We start from the raw sequence: 19,393 nt of genomic DNA, 5'->3' as shown, positions 1-19,393 counted from the left end.
GTCTTTCATCATAACCGATTAATTTAAAAATTCTTCAAATAAAATATTAACTATTTCAGTATCCTCCAACAACTCAATAACTCAATATATTTTACATCTAAAAAAATTTTTAAATTTGATATAACAAATTTATTTGACTTAAATTTTGCACCGTAAAAAATGACTGTGATAATCTAAAAAAGACTCTGATAAATGGTGGAATATTAATGGGAAAAATGAATGAATTTGTATAAGTCACACAAATAACATCGAGCCACACAATCTGCATTGAATAAAGACTTGCACAATTATAATATATTATGTGTCTCAATTTTGCTAATATTGTACCAAAATAATAGTTAATTTCTTAGATGAATAAGCACACATAATAAATGAATGAATGAATAAATAAACGTAATTTTTTTAAATAAAAATTACATATCATAGAATTTTTACTTTTAAATCATATGCATTTGTTATTTATAATTTTTATTTATTATTAATTTCTTATAAATGAATTAATGTATGTATATTTTGATAACATTCCAATTACTTGTACATAAATGATTTTTAAATTTTTTTTTTTTTTTATGTTTGTACACCCTTGCCAATTAAATACTGCATAAATAAAATTGATCAAATATCCTCCATCTGTGTGTATCTAATATACTTTCCAAATATTTTCTTTGAGAACATTTTTTTTAATGTATCTGCTTGCCTTTTATACGTACAACTTCATAGTGATACAACATTGAAGCTTGCATGTTGTTTGAATAAATATATTTTAATATTAATAAAATTAATTATAAATAAGAAACTAATTTTTCAATATTAGAATATTCAAATTTCAACATTTAAATAAATTATGAAATGAACATAATAGTGAGATATTATTATGCCCCATCCTGCTATTGAGAAAATATCACAAAATATACAATACAATCAGATTTTATGTGGGTATAGAGAAATTTTTAAATATGGACGAGTTGATAACTACCTTAATTTAATCAAATTAATTAAAAAAATTTAAAAATTATTTCTAAATGTGCCAAATTTGTTTCTTGGATTGTTCTAGGCCTTTGGGAGTCAAATCAAAATCCAACGTCTCCATAAAAGGCTTCATCTTTTTCTCAAAAACTGTGGTCAAAGTTAGAAAGTGGAAAAGATGAGAAAATTAATAATATAAGAGAATAGAATTGTGTTGCTAAAGTTAGAGAAGCGTCATATTTATATAAATTTTATAAAATATAATAAAATGATATACATTATCTTATTGTGAAGATATACGTATGAGCCCTAAATCAACTTTTGTTTTTAAGCATATATAATATTGGTTAATTATTCGATTCTATCGAATTTTGATCAAAATTCAAACTTTAGATGAATTTATAATTTCACTTTATATCATAAAAGTAAAAATTGTAAATTGATAATTTTACTTCACACTTAAAATAAGATTATTTTTTAATTCTTTTAACTATGACTCTTTGATTTGTTTTAATTGGCAATATGAGGGTACCAAAGGGCATGGGTAACATCTAGCCAGCATTTTGAGCCCACATCGTGTATATATCATTACAAAACCTTTCCAATTAAGATTATTATATGTGTATAAATGTTCTTGTATCCCAACTGAGTGAGAACCATGGAAAATGTCAAACTTACTAAACTTGATTATATACCAATAATCATAATAGAGTAAGATTACCAAATTATCATTCATGTCCCACACAATTAGTGTGACTAACTTGGCCAAGGTCTTCTAATCTCACTTGTTTATGACTGCATAGGATATTAACTCATTTAGAACGAATTCTTTCATGATGATCATTTATAATTATTACTTGCTCAACATAACCGCACTAGACGTCAAAAAGTAAATTTGTCCTAATTACTCTAATGACCTACTAGACGTCATGAGCATATCGTCAGTGGCGAAACTAGAACCAAAATTAAGAGGGTGCTCAATTTAAATTTAAAAAATTTATATATATTAAACAATTCTATTAATTCAATCTTGAAATCAATATTTCAACATTATATAATATGCATTGATCCAAAAATTTTTATTTACATGTAAAAACCTATCATATCTACATAATTAATAATTAGATCAACTAATAATTAAGCACTAAATTAACAAAAAAAATAAAATTTAAAAAATAATTTAACACAAATTCACAATCTAATTCAATTATTAAATACAATAATTGTTCAACAAATAAATAATCCAATAAATAATCCAAATTTTTTATTACAATTAATCATAATAAATATCTAATAGTTTTTCACAATGATTTTCATAAAAAATAATCAAACAAATATTTGACAAATAATCACACAAAATTAAACAAATTAAATTATATATAAAAACAAAATAAGATAAATCTTGATGAAAAAAATAAAACATAAACTCGGAAGAGATTGCACAAAAGTGAGAAAACTCACTAATCAACGCAACCTATAATGATTTTTTCTAGAGATTTTGAAGAAGCAATTATATTTTCGTAAGGGTTTATTTTTTATTTTTATTTATTATAACTATTTTTTACATTAATATCCTAAAAATTGATAATTATATATTGATAAGTTCAATAAAAACATATCTAAATATAAAATTTAAAAGCAAAAATATCTAAAGATTCATGATTGGCTAGCCATATTAGTTATTATTATTATTTTGAAAAAATTGATAAACCATAGATTTAGTTGTTATTATCACACATTGATTTTATTGTTTTCATTTAATTTATTTTAAATAGTGTAGGTAAAATTTTAAAATAAAAAAAATATCACTTTCACATATAAATTTTTAATTTTATATATATATATATATATATATATTCATTTTAATGGGCAAAGGGGTTCTCAAGCACCCCCTTGCCCTTCCTTGATTCCGCTTATGCATATCGTGATCATAATACTTTGGGTCTAATGTCCACTCATATGATCATAATCAACAATCCTAATCATGGGTGGTCAAAGAGTAAAACTCATATAATTAGATTGTAGCAAGTCATGTTCAAATACACCAATCCCAATAATGTATTTATGACATATATTCCATTATCCCATAGTATTCAATTGACACTATAAAATAACCTGCATGTGAAATTACTATTTTGCCTTTGAAGTATTTTTAAATTTACCAAAATAATTTTATGACTAGGTCTAAACTGGAGGGTAGTTATTTTGTATTTGTATAATTTCTTGAATAGTCTTATTTTTTCAAACTTACCCTTTTAGTCTGTTTCTTCATATTATAACCTTTTAGTCCCTCTACTGTTTTTAAGTGAGACATATCAATCCCCATAAACCCTAAACCCTAACCCTAAAAAGGACTAACATAGTTTACTTAAAAATAGTAAAATGACTAAAAGGGTAAGTTTGAAAAAGTAGAGGAATTATTTAAAGAAGTATACCTTTTGTATTATACACCCCTTCAACAAAGCATTGATAAAAATAATAATAATAAATAAATAAATAAAATCAATGACATGTATATATATATATCATTAATTTTTAATATGTTATAAAATATTTACTAAATATTATGACATACACATCTCTATTAGGATAAGCAATTTAGATCTAAACACACCAATTAAACTAAAAGATGAACCACCTCATGATTACAAAAAAATTTCTTAGTTGTAACAAACAAATATTGAATTGAATCCTACGTTAATTGAAAATTGAATTTTAATTGATACATGTTACTATATGAAACCTTTTGATGCATGGTTGATTTGAATGAATGTTATATTATGATTATATTTAAAGCATGATAAGCATGATAAAATGGATATAGAAAATGGTTGTTTGCTATTTAATTATAATATTTTTCTTAATTAATATAAATGGGCACTGCTAAGTAATGTTGTGTTATCACTAGAGAAGGGTTTTCTTATGGTATGCTCCAACAATTCCATATGTTTTATAGTTAATAATTTATTTATTTATTTATTTGACAAAAGTGATGCGCCGTATGGTTAATAAATCTTAAATGGGTCCTTTATTTATAAAATTTTTATGTAATATTTAGAAGAAAAACAATGCTGGTAATGGGTAATGGCAGGCTTATTGGGATATATCTTTGGACTTTGTAAAATTTGTTGAGGGTATAAACTCACACATATAACATTGATTCCAGGTTATGGAAATATGTCAAAATAATAATAATAACAATGAAAATAAAATAAAGATTCAGTTAATAAAATTATAATGAATAAATAATATAGGGTATTTATTTATGTAGATATATCACCATATACAAAGTCAAAATTATGCATATATCTTGACACAATTACGCACTTTAATATAAATACACAGAAATCTTAATTTTTTTTTTCATATCCTCTCCAATTTAATAAGGGGGTTTTTAAATTAAATAATTTTTAATAAAATGACACATGTAATCGGATACAATTTCTTTTACTTAAATATCTTGAAATTTTTATTAAATAAATAATATTCAATATATAGACAAACATACTTTTAATAAGTAATTATAACTGAAAATATAATAAAGAATTAAAAAAAAAAATCAACCTATATATTAATGTAGAAATGTTAAATGTTCAAAGCTACAAAGCTGAAAGACATATAAAATATTTAATTTATTTTTTTCCATTATTTATGCATTTATGTATATTATTAAAATAGATATACAATTTGTTTAGAGAAAATTTTAAAAAATAGATTTATTTTTTTATAATTTTATAATTAAAATAATTGAGAAAAATAATAATTTAGCGCATTTAAGACTTTGTATATGTTGAAAATTATTTTATTTATTTTTTTTCATTATTTTTTTTTCATAAATAGGGGTGGTAATGGGGCGGGGAATCCCCGATCCCCGCGGGGACCCGACCCGACGGGGATGGGGATTCCCCGAATCCCTCCCCCATAGGGGCGGGGACGGGGGCCAATCCGTCCCCGCTTTCTAAATGGGGATGGGGACGGGGAAATGCCCTCCACGCCTCGTGGGGATCCCAGACCCGATTAAAATACATATATATATATATATATATATATATATATATATATATATATATATTGTGTGTATATGTATGTATAATTTTTCCAACATTAAAAAATTCAATGGCATAGGTGATAATATAAAAAACTCTAATTTTAATTTAATTGCGCTAATCACATAAACTATTTATTTTAAACTAATAACAATTAAAATTAGATATAAGAGCCCTATGTTAAGTAGTTTTGATCTTATCATAATTTTATGTATATATTTATGTTGAGTTGTTTTTATGTTCCAATATGTAATAATATTTTTACAACTAGAGAATCCCCGTGGGGATCCCCGCGGGGAGGGAATTCCCGTGGGGATGGGGATGGGGAAGAGAATTCCCCCCGTCGGGGAATCAGGGATGAGGAATCCCCGTCCCCGCCATTGACGGAGGGATGGGGACGGGGAGGGGCATCCCCGCCCCCGCCCCGCCCCGCCCCGTTACCACCCCTAATCATAAACCAATTATAGAGATTGGAAAATTTATTTTATGGGGAAAACCGAAAAAGTATGTTGGTAACATGCTATGCTATTAACATGTTATTTTATTTGTACTAGTTAAATAATTAGATTGATAAATAATATATAATTTGTCAACTAACATGTTATTTTATTTAAGATGCTATCATTATAATACAAGGCATCAGTATCCAAAAATGATTGGCTAATTAAAGTATTTGAAAACATTGGATTTTGTTTTTGAATTAGAGTTTATCAACCTTGTTAGTGCAAATGCATTTTAATTGGTATAATTTGACACCAAGACAAGGTGACATGGCAACCTTTGTGACATGGCATAATTGATGATATGGCATGGCAAAGAGTCTTGGCTTGAAGGCAAATATCTTGGGATATTTTGGTGGAGTTATTTTTGGTATGTGTTACAACTTGAAGGCAAGATCATATTAAGACCATATTTAGAGAGCTTTGATTGTAGACTAAATATGGATGGAGCTTAATTAAAGAGATGCCTATTGTTGGTATGATTGACATGATTGATTGAATATCTATTCTTGAGAAGATTTGAAGACCAAACTTGGGTGAATTGAAGATTAAGTTTGGAAAGTTTTGTGAAAACGCATAAAGTCGTGCGCCCCTTGCGAGAGGACTATGTGGTGAGGAACTGAGGAGGTAGGCTAGTTGCTGGTGGTCAAGATCGGGAGATCGGACTGCACCAACTCAGATTAAGCATGACCAGGAGGTTGATGGGTCTGAAGGTCATTCGCAACGTAACCAGAATTCAGTCAAGTCAGCAGTCAGGGCCATGTTACAAGTTGTGTTACAACAAGAGTTGCAACAGTTAATTTTGGAAGGTTTTAAAGTTAGTAGCCGCTGAGATTTTAAAAGAGGTATAGACTATATTTGGGACATTGAGGCATCTATATAAGCTACCTTATTCTAAGAGCGGGTGTGACATTTGAGGAGGAGAGTGTGTGGGCACTAGACAATCTAGAGAGGGTAGCGATCTTTATTTGTTAGAGTGAGTGACAAAGTGTTTGTACTCATGTATTTTCACCTCTTTTACTGGATTGTTTATTTTCTGGTTTGGCCCCCTAGACGTAGGCAAGTTGATGCCAAACTAGGTTACCAATCTTGTGTGTCTCTTTTTTGTTTGGTTTGTTGTGAAATTTCTATGAACGTTTGAGTGTTTTCTAAACCCACAAACCACAACGGCGGAAGTTGTATACATTGTAACCTTTTTAAAATAAAAGAACGACACTACACCAAATTATAATTATAGAAGCAGATAAGGAGAGCCGGTTTTAGAAAACCGGCACTAATAAATAGGATTAAAAATTTAATCCCACTTTAGAATCGGTTTAAAGGAACCGGCTCTGTAAGTCAGTAAGTGTTTGTTATAAAAAAACATTAGCCAATGTCACTGTGGACTCTTTGCAAACTTCGGGACCTCGGTTTGGTGAGAGCAAAGCACCTTGGCCATAGATCCCACGAAGCCCCTTCCTCTCCTGCTCTCTCTCTAAGCTCTAGCCCCCACCATGGTCGTCATCTCCTCCCAAGGCCCCACCGCCACCACCAGATCGGTGGCGCTACTCATGGAGCCACCCTCAAATTACTGACAGCGTCCTCCTCGGACACTGTCTTAGCCGCGATTGACTCGAATTCCGGTGAGTTCTTGGCTATTTTTTCCTAGGATTGAGGTTTTGTATTGCAGACCAGTTGCTTGATTTGGGTTTTTTAAGAGACTGAATGATTAGGGTTTGATTCGAATTTGACGTTGAAGAATTAGTTTTGTAGCCAAATTGGAATTTGGAAACCCTAGCTTAGGGTATTCAATAAATTGAGAAGTTTTATTGTATTTAGGTTTGATTAGGGTAGAGAAGAGCAACAGATAACTCCTATAAAATATCAGGCACACCACCAAGCTTCAAAAGAATGTCCATAAACAAACCAACTAGCAAATTTGTCACACAAGAAACCATTTAAATCTAGATACCTCCAACATCCCAAAACCATTTAGAAGTGACCAACTTCAGACAATGAATAGGCACTCATGATTCTCAATGACCTGAGGTCAAATATAACATTCTCACGTATTGGATAAAACATCCATATATAGAATGATAAATGGGCACATATATATGTTCTTATAGCACTAGATGACTACCAAATTGTCCAACACCTAATTTATTCACAACAAAATAAAATTGGCAACAAAAATCTTGATTATTGGAGAAAGCACAAAATTAAACAAACACAAAAATCTTTACAAACTAAAGTCAACAATTAATGTAATATGGAAACCACCAGTTGGATGAGCATCACAACAATTTACTTAATAAAAAAGAAATGCAACACATACTAATGCAAATCACATGCATTTAATTACAATAGCTCAAAATTTAAAAAAATAAGTATTTTTTTTCCAGTTCAATAATAGAATGAACATCCAATAGAGCAAGGAAATTATCAGTTCTCAAAATTTGACATTCGTGATATTGGTTAGGATTGATTGTATTAGTGTCTACCCAAGCTCATATTGAAAGAAAAATATGCCTTTATACCACATTATTCAGTGAGTGCATTTTATGTACCTATGAAAAAAAATTATGTATTCAAATATATACACTATAGAAGTTAATGTCTTGACTATAAATCAGCAAATCTTCTTATGATGAGCTTCGTAGTTTGCCAAGTTAATGCTGAAACACTTGAAAGTGTAAGCCACAACTTTTGATCTTGAAAGGGTTTCTAAAATACATGGTTTTCTTGCTCTCATCACAGAACTTGTGTGATTTCAAAAGAAGTCAGCAGTAATTAATTTGACACTATCCTACCAAGCACTTCGTCTTTGTATGCTCTATATTGCATTTCTGTATCTGCTGTAAATTTTGAAAATCACCTGCCTTGTTAACTCTAACAGGAATTTTCATCTGTTATAGTTCTTGAAGATGAGCTTCCATGCTGTCACCTTTCTTGAAATGTTTTTGTTTCTATATTTGTACATTCTTGTCACTTTATCCAAGTCGTTCATATATCCTACATTTTTACTAAACCTAGTGTGTTCATGTTCATGATGCACAATGGCTCTGCATTACATGTTGTGAGTAATATAATTGAAAATCAACTTTTTGATGTATTACTCCCCCGGCAAATTTAATGGGTATTTTTGGGTAATATCTGCAACTACTGGTTGTATCATTTCTGATTTTTTCCGCTACTCTGATATCTTTCAATGCTGAAGCTCTCTATTTAGATGTTCTCTTTTGCAAATCAATAGAGACCAAATCAAGCACCCTTTCATGGTTTGCCGGTCAATCATCGCCAATTTTAGGCATTAACAAACTACATCAAGCATCTTATTTAGATTCACAAGATTCTTCCACTGGTTATCATCGAGCAAGTCTCATTATACAAACCAAACTGCCCAACTGAGTTGCTCATTCATCCAACAACCTCCTGAAGCAAAAAACCCAACTGTTATCATTCATTTGGATTTTTGCTTTGGATTTTTCAGACCCTGCTTAGCTTTACACTAGTTATCTGGCTTTGCATTAGCAGCACACCCTTTTCGACTTCCTGGAATTGAGCTATCAGAGGAATGTGGTTGCTTTGGTTTCTTCTGACTTTGTTTACACTGGCAATCAGGCTTTCCACTAGGAGCACACCCTTTTCGACTTCCCGGGAATGATTTGTCAGAGGAATGTGGTTGCTTTGGTTTCTTCTGACTCTGTTTATTAGCAGCACTGCTGCTATTCCCACTATTAGCTTTGCCATTGCTACCATGCCCATTACCAGCTTTTGCATTTCTACCATGCCCTATATAATTTCCCAAGAGCAAGCAATCAGAAAAATCATCTGTTGAGATTTGCAGTAAGGAACAAATGCCTTTTAGACATTTTTAATATGTTTTTAATTAAAATTATATAGCATTTTGAAATAATCTGCTATGCATGTTTATTCTCCACACCTCCAAATTGCTATTTTGTTGTTATGCTTTTTTTTTGAGCTTATCTATTTATTAATATTACTTGGTCTCTTAGATGAACAAATCAATATTTTTGTTTACTATTGTTTGATTTTTCATCTGATCTCTTGGATTATCATATTACTGAATTTTCACTTGATCTCTTACATACCAAATTGGCACTTATGTTAGCTATGTTGAGTTTTTCACTTGGATTTTTTAGATGACCAAATTTCTATTTATTATTGAGTTATGGTTTAATTTTCACTTGTTCTTGTAGATAAAATAATCACTTCATGAGAATTTTATGTGATAAGTTTTGTCTATAAAATGCTTGGCCATCTTGTATAAACTCAGTTTGGACAGTGAGAATCATCCGGCTATAATTGTTGCTGGTGCAGTGCCAATATTGAAGAGGATAGTTTTTACAGATGGGCCTCAATAGACACGTGCGCTTCATCTACTAAGGGCGCTTCCAACATGAACTAAAACTAGGTAGGCATCTTTGTTCTGCTTTAATGGGCACTTCTAATGGATTATCTAAAGCATTGACATTCTTGCCCATTTTTGTAGTGACATGGGAAAGAGTACAACAACATGCTTGGTTGGCAAGTGTAGTCATACCAACACCTGATGAGGTGAGTCTACATTGCTTCTCATTTTGACCAGGAAATTAGCCACAACACTTGGTTGCATGGTCGAAAGCAAGATGTTTATGTTGCTTGTGTTGCCCCGAGTGGTAACCATTGCGCCATAGCTGATCCCATGTTGAAGTCTTGCATAAGAAAGTTTGCGTAAAAAAAGAATGAGAGCTAAAGATTTTGCTTGTCCTTGGAATGATTTTAAATGATGCTGATGTGATTTTATTTAGGCTTTTGAATTATTTCTTTCTACTGTCTCTCTGTTTTTTTTTATGATTTGTACGTTTATAGTAGAGACAAACTATATCTTGTTAGCATCTGATCTCAAGGTTGTTATACACCTGCTATTTTTTTCCCCTCTTTGATGATGTGATTGCTATTTTATTCTTTTCGACAGATGATAAATGTTTGGTTTTTATGATGTAGGGTTTGGTAATGATGGGATAAAATGAGTGGTTTTAGTGAAACCTTGTAGAGGGTTTTCCAGAAGATGATTCAATGATAAAAAGTGGTACGAGACAACGAACCCGCATGTTTTAGTTCATTTGGATTGATTCAAGGCCAAGCATATATATTCTTCTCTTCTGAGATTGTGGCCCTGCTAAACTTCTATGTTTCCATCACCTTTTTTTCAGGATGAAGAGGAAGTGCAGAATCCGAAGACACAACAATAAGGTACCTCTATTTTGCCTTTTGCCCCTCATTATGGACCAGTCTATCATTATGTCACTCCATATCTAACACTAAAGTTTGTTTTCTCACTTGACAATTGCTATTCCCTTATGAGAATGAAAGGTTGGTCCCTCTTTTCCACATTGCTTAACAATCTTATTAGTTAGGTTCAGCTGTGATTAGCTCTGTGTGATTTCTGAAAATTTACAACATCTCCTTTTAGTTTTATGTTTTGTTTTCTTTGCAAATTTATAAATCTAAAGTGTGTTGTCTTTTAAAGGGTTGACTATCTATAACCTTTAATGTAATAGACCAGAGCCCAACCGGTTGTATACTCCAAGTATGCTGGAACATAGCTGGAAGGGCCTGACCATATATTGTTAAAGGAGGATGATATTGTTGGTATTCTTGATACTGATGATGTCAAAGATCTCAAGCCTCTTGGCGATTGAGTTCTGCTCAAGGTTTGTGTTTTTCTTCAAATATCTTCATATTCTTCTCTGGAAGATATTGTCTATCCGTTAAGAGTCGATGATGCATCACAAAATCAACTGTTGTTCCAAGGTTTCTCATTAGTGTTCCTTATCTTTCATTCTTTTGTATAAATCTCAGGTCGTGGAAGCTGAAGAAAAAACTCCCATTGGTGTTCGATTGCCAAGGGACCAAGGAAAAACCTCCTATAGTTACAGAAAGTTTCGATCTTGATAGTGTGATTCTAGTGGATTTTTAAATGGCCTTATGCTTAATCTCTAGTGAAAGTTGAGTTATATTAGTTGTAAAATTCTCAACTAATATTTTGTGGGGTGACTAAGTTAAAAAAATGAAGAAATAATCTTCCGTCTGAAAATATAATCATGATGGTGATTTGCTGAATATGCTGCTAACTTATATGTTTATAACATACTAGAATAGTTGTTTGTAAATTGACTTTGATTAGTTTAATTTTTTTTGTTTGAGAGAAGCTTGTTGTTGCTAAATTGCTAATTAATTGTGGCATTTGACTGTGGAGATGATTGACATCAGTAATAAAATCCTTGGCTTTGTTTGGACTTTGGATCTTTTGTAAAGTATGACTAGTTACGTGATAAATGAAACTTTAAGTAAGATGACAAGATTGGTTTAATGATAATAAAAGCTATTTATTGGCAACACATGGACGTTTGTCTCATCACTATAGCTAGTGATTAATGCAAAGGTGCTCATGATCAATAATTTAGGAGCGAATTTGCAATGATTTTGTTTGGGAGTTCATTACGAGCGAGCAGTGGATTTTTTTTTAAAATTCCTATGATTTATATTATGATATTGAAAGCTTTATTGTTCTGCTTTGATCTTCATAACTTGAAACAATTTTTTTTTTACTTATTTGATTTAGGCAACCTTGAGAGAATAAATTCAGCATGAAAACCTTGAGAGGAGAGTGGCATCTATTGTTTTACAATGTAGAACAACATAATTTGTCTGATTATCGAGAGGTTTCATTCTAAAGATTATTGATCTTGGAGGTGATAACATGAGATGTCTTGTTGTTGATGCTAATGATATGCTAAGAAGGTGGGCAGTTAGAAGTTATGAATTGTGAACTTCTCTGAACACTTGTTCTTCCTCTTGCTTTACTTGGAAGTTGGATTGTCATGGCATAGAGCCTTTTTTTGTTCAAGATCAAAACTTTACTTGGAGGAAACAGTTGTGGTTTGTATAGATCATCTACTCACACAGGTAGAGACTAGTTTGACTATATATAATAGAATGTGAATGACTCAGATTTAAGCAAAATGGGTTCATGTATCATTTGCATTTAAGCATGGTTAAAAATAATTTTTTTTTTGACTTTTTGATATTTGTAGTGTTTATAATAATTTGTCCTGGGAAACTACTTGGGGAATCGAACACAATATTTAACATCAATTGATATCTAAGGCTTTATGTTGTTTGCTAGAGTTTTAAAACTACGATTTCCATTTCATTTGTTGGTATTTATTTAGTGATTCAAGCCTTGTTAGCATTGTATTTCGTAAGTTCTAAGCAAGCTACTCATTCTGGTGGGTAGAACAATGCAATCATATCAGTTCCAAGTTGTGCATCTCTGTTATATGATGTATATGTCTTCTGTTTTGTTTTGTTTTTTTAAATAAAATGTCTTCTGTTTTGTGGTTCTTATTGAGTGTTGTTTATTTTTGAGTTTTAAATATCCTCATGCTTTAACTATAGGCAAAATGTAGTGTTTATTGGAGTTGACCCATCATCAGTGAACCTTTATGAGTATTTTGTGGTGCCTCTTCTCCACTAACAATTAGAGAATGTGATCACAAAGAGGACCACCACTGTTCTTATTGCAATTTGAAGGTTAAGTAAGTGTCTAATGGATAGCATCACATTAGCATGTTTTCCTTTTTTCCAAATTCATGGTATGGATTTTATAATTTATTATTTAATATTTTTTTATTTGATTTTAAATATAATTATAGGTCTTTATTTAATAATGTTTGTCTACTTTTGCAGGAGAATTCATAGTTAAAGATCGAGAGGGTTAAAAATTAAGAGGATACACGAAAATTTTTACTTTGTGTAATTAAGCAAAAAAAAATTGTAATAAAAGTAGATAAATAATGTAAAAAATTTTACATTTTGTTATTAATTAAAATATATTGCACTTGTCAATAAAAGTCAATAAAATTGAATTATAATGCTTTTGAAGGTATTGAAATATTCATGTTTTTGATTTACAGGTTAAACAAATTTATTTATTATTAGTATGAAAATAAATTAAAATTTAATTTAATTCAATTAATGAACAAATTTAGAGGCGGTTATAACCGCCTCTATAGCTAATAATTTCTTATACATTTATACTTTTTAGAGGCGGTTATAACCGCCTCTAAAACTTGAGTGATAAAAATTATTAGTTATAAAGGAGGTTATAATTACCTCTACAACAATTGAGTAGTATAAGAAATTATTAGTTATAGAGGCGGTTATAACCACCTCTAAAACTATTAAAGAGTAATGAAAACTTAATAGCTATAGAGACGGTTATAACCACCTCTAAAAACTATTAAAGAGTGATGAAAACTTAATAGCTATAGAGGCGGTTATAACCGCCTCTACCACTTATAATTTTTAGGGGCGCTTAAAACCGTCTCTACTCTTTTTATTAAAAACCGCTTCCATAGATAAAACTTACCACAACGGTTTGTACAAACCGGCTCTAAAATGTAGAGCCGGCTTGATACGAGGCGGTTTAGAGGCAGGTGAAAAAACCAACACTATACTTATAGAGGCGGTTAAAACCGCCTCTATAGGGCTTGACAACCGCCTCAAAAGCACTCTTTTGGTGTAGTGCGAGTGTCTATTTTCTATTTTTATTGCAATTAATTTATTATCAATCTTATAATTTGTTTGTATTACGGAAACTTAAATTTTTTTTAAATAAAATATTAATTGTTTTAGTATCCTCCAGTAGCTCAATAACTCAATGTGCTTTATATTTAATAATTTTTAACACTAATATATCAAATTCATTTGAATCGCTCACATCTTGATGATTATTTGTTTGTTAAGCTTGATTTATTGTTTATTTTGTACATATTCTCATAAAAATATATTAACTATTATAGTATCTTCCAATAACTCAATGTATTTTATATTTAACAATTTTAAAATCAATAAATCAAATTCATTTCAATTGCCTTCTAAAAAAATCAAATTGTAATAAATAGTGAATGGCTAATGGCAAAAATGTATGAATATGAGAAAGTCACACAAATAATACCAAATCATATAATCTATGTTGGCAAAAATGTTTTAAGTTATAATATATTAATTATCCCAATTTTATCAATATTATTATAAGAGTATATAAATCAAAATTTTCAGCTTAAAATAAAAAATATCATAACTTCTACACTGAATCATATGCATTTGTTATTTATAATTTTTTTTTGGTTATATGAGTTCTTCTATGTTTAAGAAAATTCAAAATATTTTTTTTTTATAAATGATTTTTTTTTTTGCAAATTATTTGAGATTAGATATTGAATGAATTTATACAAAAATAACAAATAAAAAATTGGCATGAATTTAATCAAATAATGGTTCAGTTGTGGTGTATATACTTTATATACTTTTCCAAACATCTATTTCCCATTGGCGGAGCTAGAAATTATAGGGGAGGAGGGCGAATTGCTAAAAAAAACTCAATTAATAAAATTTTTATAATTTTTTAAAATTTATTTATATGTTAATTTATAATATTTTTTTTTATAAAGATCAGGCGTAAAACAATAAATTTTTACAAAAAAACTCTACTAAAAAAAACATAAGTTTATACTATATAAACTAACTTATAAAAAACCCAAAACTAAAGTAAAATATCAATTGGTCAAATCATACTTTTTTTTTAAATACATTTTTTTTAAAAAAAATTATGTTTCACATATAAGTATTAATTTGTATAAAAAAATTGATTTTTTTAAAAATAAAAACCCCTAAAGAAGGGGAGAGATATTTTAAACAATAAAAATACAAAATCTAGAGAGAGGGGGAGAAGGGGGGAGGGTTCGTTCCGCTGCCGATAGGGGTGGCCGCCCTGCAGACCGTTCCTATTTGCCAAATAAATAAATAAATTTAATTTTTTCACCTTAAAATAAAATAAAATAAACATAAATCCTACCCCGAAGGCATAAAAGTTTTGCATAGAAAATTAATTACTATTATATTATCTTTCTTTTCTTCTCCACTTTAATTTATTATTTATGTTTTAATTCATTTCTTTTGAAAAAGGTATATGTTATCTAAAAAAAAATATTTATTATTTTGATATTCTCCAACAACTCAATAAATTATATGTTTTAGATCTAATTATTTTTAAGCTAAACATATCAAATTGAATTCCAATCTCATTACTTTAGTTAAAAGCCATGCAATATTTAGATGGAAAAATTGATCGCATTATGAAGCTCCCATATACAAAAGAATTAACAGAAGTAACATAAATAATACCCAACTACACACAATCTGCATTGTAAAATTTTGCAAAGTTGCAATATATAACCTCACACTTTTATAAATGCTATAAGGAAACAGGACATGGTATTTGATAAAAAAAAACATAATAAATAAATAAATTTAACTTTTCAAAACAATATAAAATTGAATATCATACATTCTGCTTTAAATGATTTGTATTTTTCATTTTCAAAATTACTTGTGTATCACTAAAATTTTCTCTAGTACATATTGTCATATTGATTAGTAAATATAAACAATAAATAATAAATAATATATTGATATATTAAATCAAAATGATCAAATAGCCCTTTTGCTATGTATAGTTTTGACACGATAATATTGTTTAATATGTTTTTTCATATAAATTCCATCTCAAAATTCTTTACCACTAAAATTTGTCTGGTAATCTTTTTTGGAAATTCATAACATATTACTTTTTTTATAATTGAATATGACTTTAATATAGTGTTTGGGTCCAAAAATAGAAACAAAAATATAAGAAGAGAAAGAGAGGGAAAGAAAGGGAAAGTAAGAAAAAGGAAAGGAAGGGTTGAACCCTTGTTTGGATAGTTAGATTTTATGGAGAGAGAAAAAACAATGGCTTTTTGATAAACCTGTTTGGTTATGGAAGGGAAGGGAAAAGAAATGATACATAATAATATGATTTACTAATTATACCCTTATTATTAAATAAAAAATTACTTATTTTCTACTTAAACACATAATTAAAAATATAAGATCAAATCGATAAAAGATATATGGAATTAACATCAAGAATCGAATCAAGAGTTGGAAAAAGGTACCGTGTGAACCCTTAATTACAATATAATTACATTGAAAAAAGTAAAATAACAAAATTATGAAGTGATGTTATGTAATTAATTAAAAAATTGAGGGTATTAAGGTCTTTTAAAAATTATCAAATTTTTATTAAGTTCTCTCTCCTCGGCACCCCAAATCGGGGGTTAGAAAAAGTGAGGCTTCGTAGGGTTAGTGTTAATCATTCTTTTCCCTTGGTTAAATTAAAATAAGCTATCCCAACGAGAAAAGGGCTAACTATGACCCTCCAAAACTCTCTCTGTTTTTTACTTTCCCTTATCGGCCTTCAATCTAAACATAACATAAAAATTATTTCGTACATAATTTTATTATTTAAAAATTATTTAATTTTTATTATAGAAAGTATTCATCAAATAGGTTTACCAATATAAAATGAATAATATCTTTGCATATATTGCGAATACACTTGATCAGATGGATTCCTCAAGAATATATCTCTTGTGACACATATATAAAAGCTGAAACTTTTTTTTTTTGTGATAATAAAGCAGAATATTATGACATGAACACATGTGTTGGAGTAAAATTTATACAAATTCAGCATCCAATGATATAATAATAACGATGAGTCTAGATTTAGCAATAAATAAAAATAAAATAATGATCGACAACAATTGGTCAAACTGTCATTTAATTTAACATAAAATATGCCACCAAATATAAGGACCTGTTTCGTTCGGAAGTGATTCACCAAAATGGTGGAAGTGAGGAAGTGGCACTTTATGGAAGTGAGGTTTTCAGTTGAAGTTGTTAGTTTCGTGTGTTTGGTTCAAAAGGGAAATGGGACAACAGTATTAATGTGTTTGGTTTGGGGAAGTGAAGATCATGTAAGTTTGACTCCAGTAGTTCCTGATTTTTGGTAGGCAAAGAAGTCTAGTTCCACTCACCACTTATTTACAATAGTGAGGTTACCTCCCCAAGTTTGGTAGTTAGGATATTGTGTTAGAATATTGTGATAAGTTAATAGTTAGGGTATTGTGATAAATTGTACATAAGTTTAGATTTGGTTATTTTATTTTATTTTTCGTTTTTTTAAGTTAGATAGTATGATTGTCATTAAAATTTTTAAAATTTTTATTTTATTTTTAATATTTTATTTATTTATTTATTTTTGCTGTTGTGAACTTTGAACAATTTTTGAATTGTCACAGTTGGACTCATAAGTCTTTGTTCCAATAATCTCTTAAGTTTCAATTATGATAAGTTCAAACATCCTTTACACACATACCTAGACTTGCTTACATTCACAGGTAGAATTTACAAACAAATACTAGTTTACATTATACAACTTCAACCGCACTGGTGCCAGGCATAGATAGTGCATGAGAGAAAAACTAACATCAGAATCCTTATTCCGATCATGGCTGCCGATGTCATGAAGCAGGTTGCAGTATACTCCATCTTTTAAAATCTTGGCTTAAGTGACAAGTCAGTATGAAGCATTTCATAGGCAATTATGGACCTAATGTTAATAACATGACCCTCAACCATTGAAATGTGAAATCAAATGCAATTTGCAATTGACTGTGAAAACCAAAAAACCAATCAAAAGAAAAAAATAAAAAAAGATATATACAATGCATAAAACACCAAACTAAGATGTAGTTGTCCCTTAATGCACCAAGTAGGCTGCAATGGAGACAACGACTGCCTCTTTGCCCTCCATACCTGCTACCTAATAAGAGACACACTTGTGAATTGAACCTTCAACAGACTTCACTTCAATTGGGCAACATTCATGGTTGCAAAAAATGCCCGCCAGTGCACCCCAATCGAATGGAAGCACACATTGGAGGATACAAATCAATAACACAATAATGTCAAGGAACCTTGCCTCAATGCTGCCATCAAATTGCCAGAATACATGTACTTGCAAAAAGAAAACAAATAGAAAAACAATAGAAAATTAAAATATGAACCCAAAATGCATGAAAGAACAAATAAATGAAACAAACATTAATCAAATAAAAAAACTAAGACAAAATAACCAAGCAAGAAACTACAGAGGAAACTAAATCAAAACAAAAAGCACACATATGTCCAAATAGCTGCGTCATAGTGTCTAAGATGGAAGACCACATCAGGCAACTAGCTAGAGCCATGGCCTAAAACAAACAGTGACCTGCTAAGTCATCAGCAAACAAAATAAAACATGATTGTCTGAGCAGATGCATGAGATGCAATTAGTTTAATACACAAATATGGATGCAATGCATAAAGTAGTGCAAATAAAAGAAAACAACCAACATGCCCCATACATCCCTTCAGCTAAGCAAGATTCAAGCATTCCATGCAGCAACCAATATTCAACTGAGTTTGGAGAGATACTTCTGAACCCAAGCCTGCCACATGTCCATCCATTTAACCATGAACATCCTACCTTCAGTTTCCCTCTATTGTATAACTACCATAAAAAAAAACAACATTGATATAGTACCAATAAGGCATGGATTATTCCATATAATAACAACCATCATAAAAACAGTGAAGATAGCAGTGGTTACAAACATCCATTGCGGTAATTTGAATAATGGAAAAACATGTAAACCAATTCAGAATTCTAAAAGAACAATTAGAACAATGCATATAAAATGTTAAGAGCAATTGATAACATGTCTATCAAGGGACCAAGTCATTCTTGTTTCTAGGATTTATATCAAGTCTAACAACTTTCACTTATAGGATTTGTTCTTATCTCAATGTAACCAATCTTGTATACGTGTGCTCTGCATGGAAGAGGGTAAAGGGGCATGAAAGTTTTTCAAAACATTCTCATGGTATCAGAAGGTTTGGATT

The sequence above is a fragment of the Dioscorea cayenensis genome, chromosome 17, assembly GCF_009730915.1.
Source record: "Dioscorea cayenensis subsp. rotundata cultivar TDr96_F1 chromosome 17, TDr96_F1_v2_PseudoChromosome.rev07_lg8_w22 25.fasta, whole genome shotgun sequence".
Taxonomy (NCBI): domain Eukaryota; kingdom Viridiplantae; phylum Streptophyta; class Magnoliopsida; order Dioscoreales; family Dioscoreaceae; genus Dioscorea; species Dioscorea cayenensis.
The sequence above is the reverse complement of the archived record's forward strand: the minus strand, read 5'-3'. Positions refer to the sequence as shown.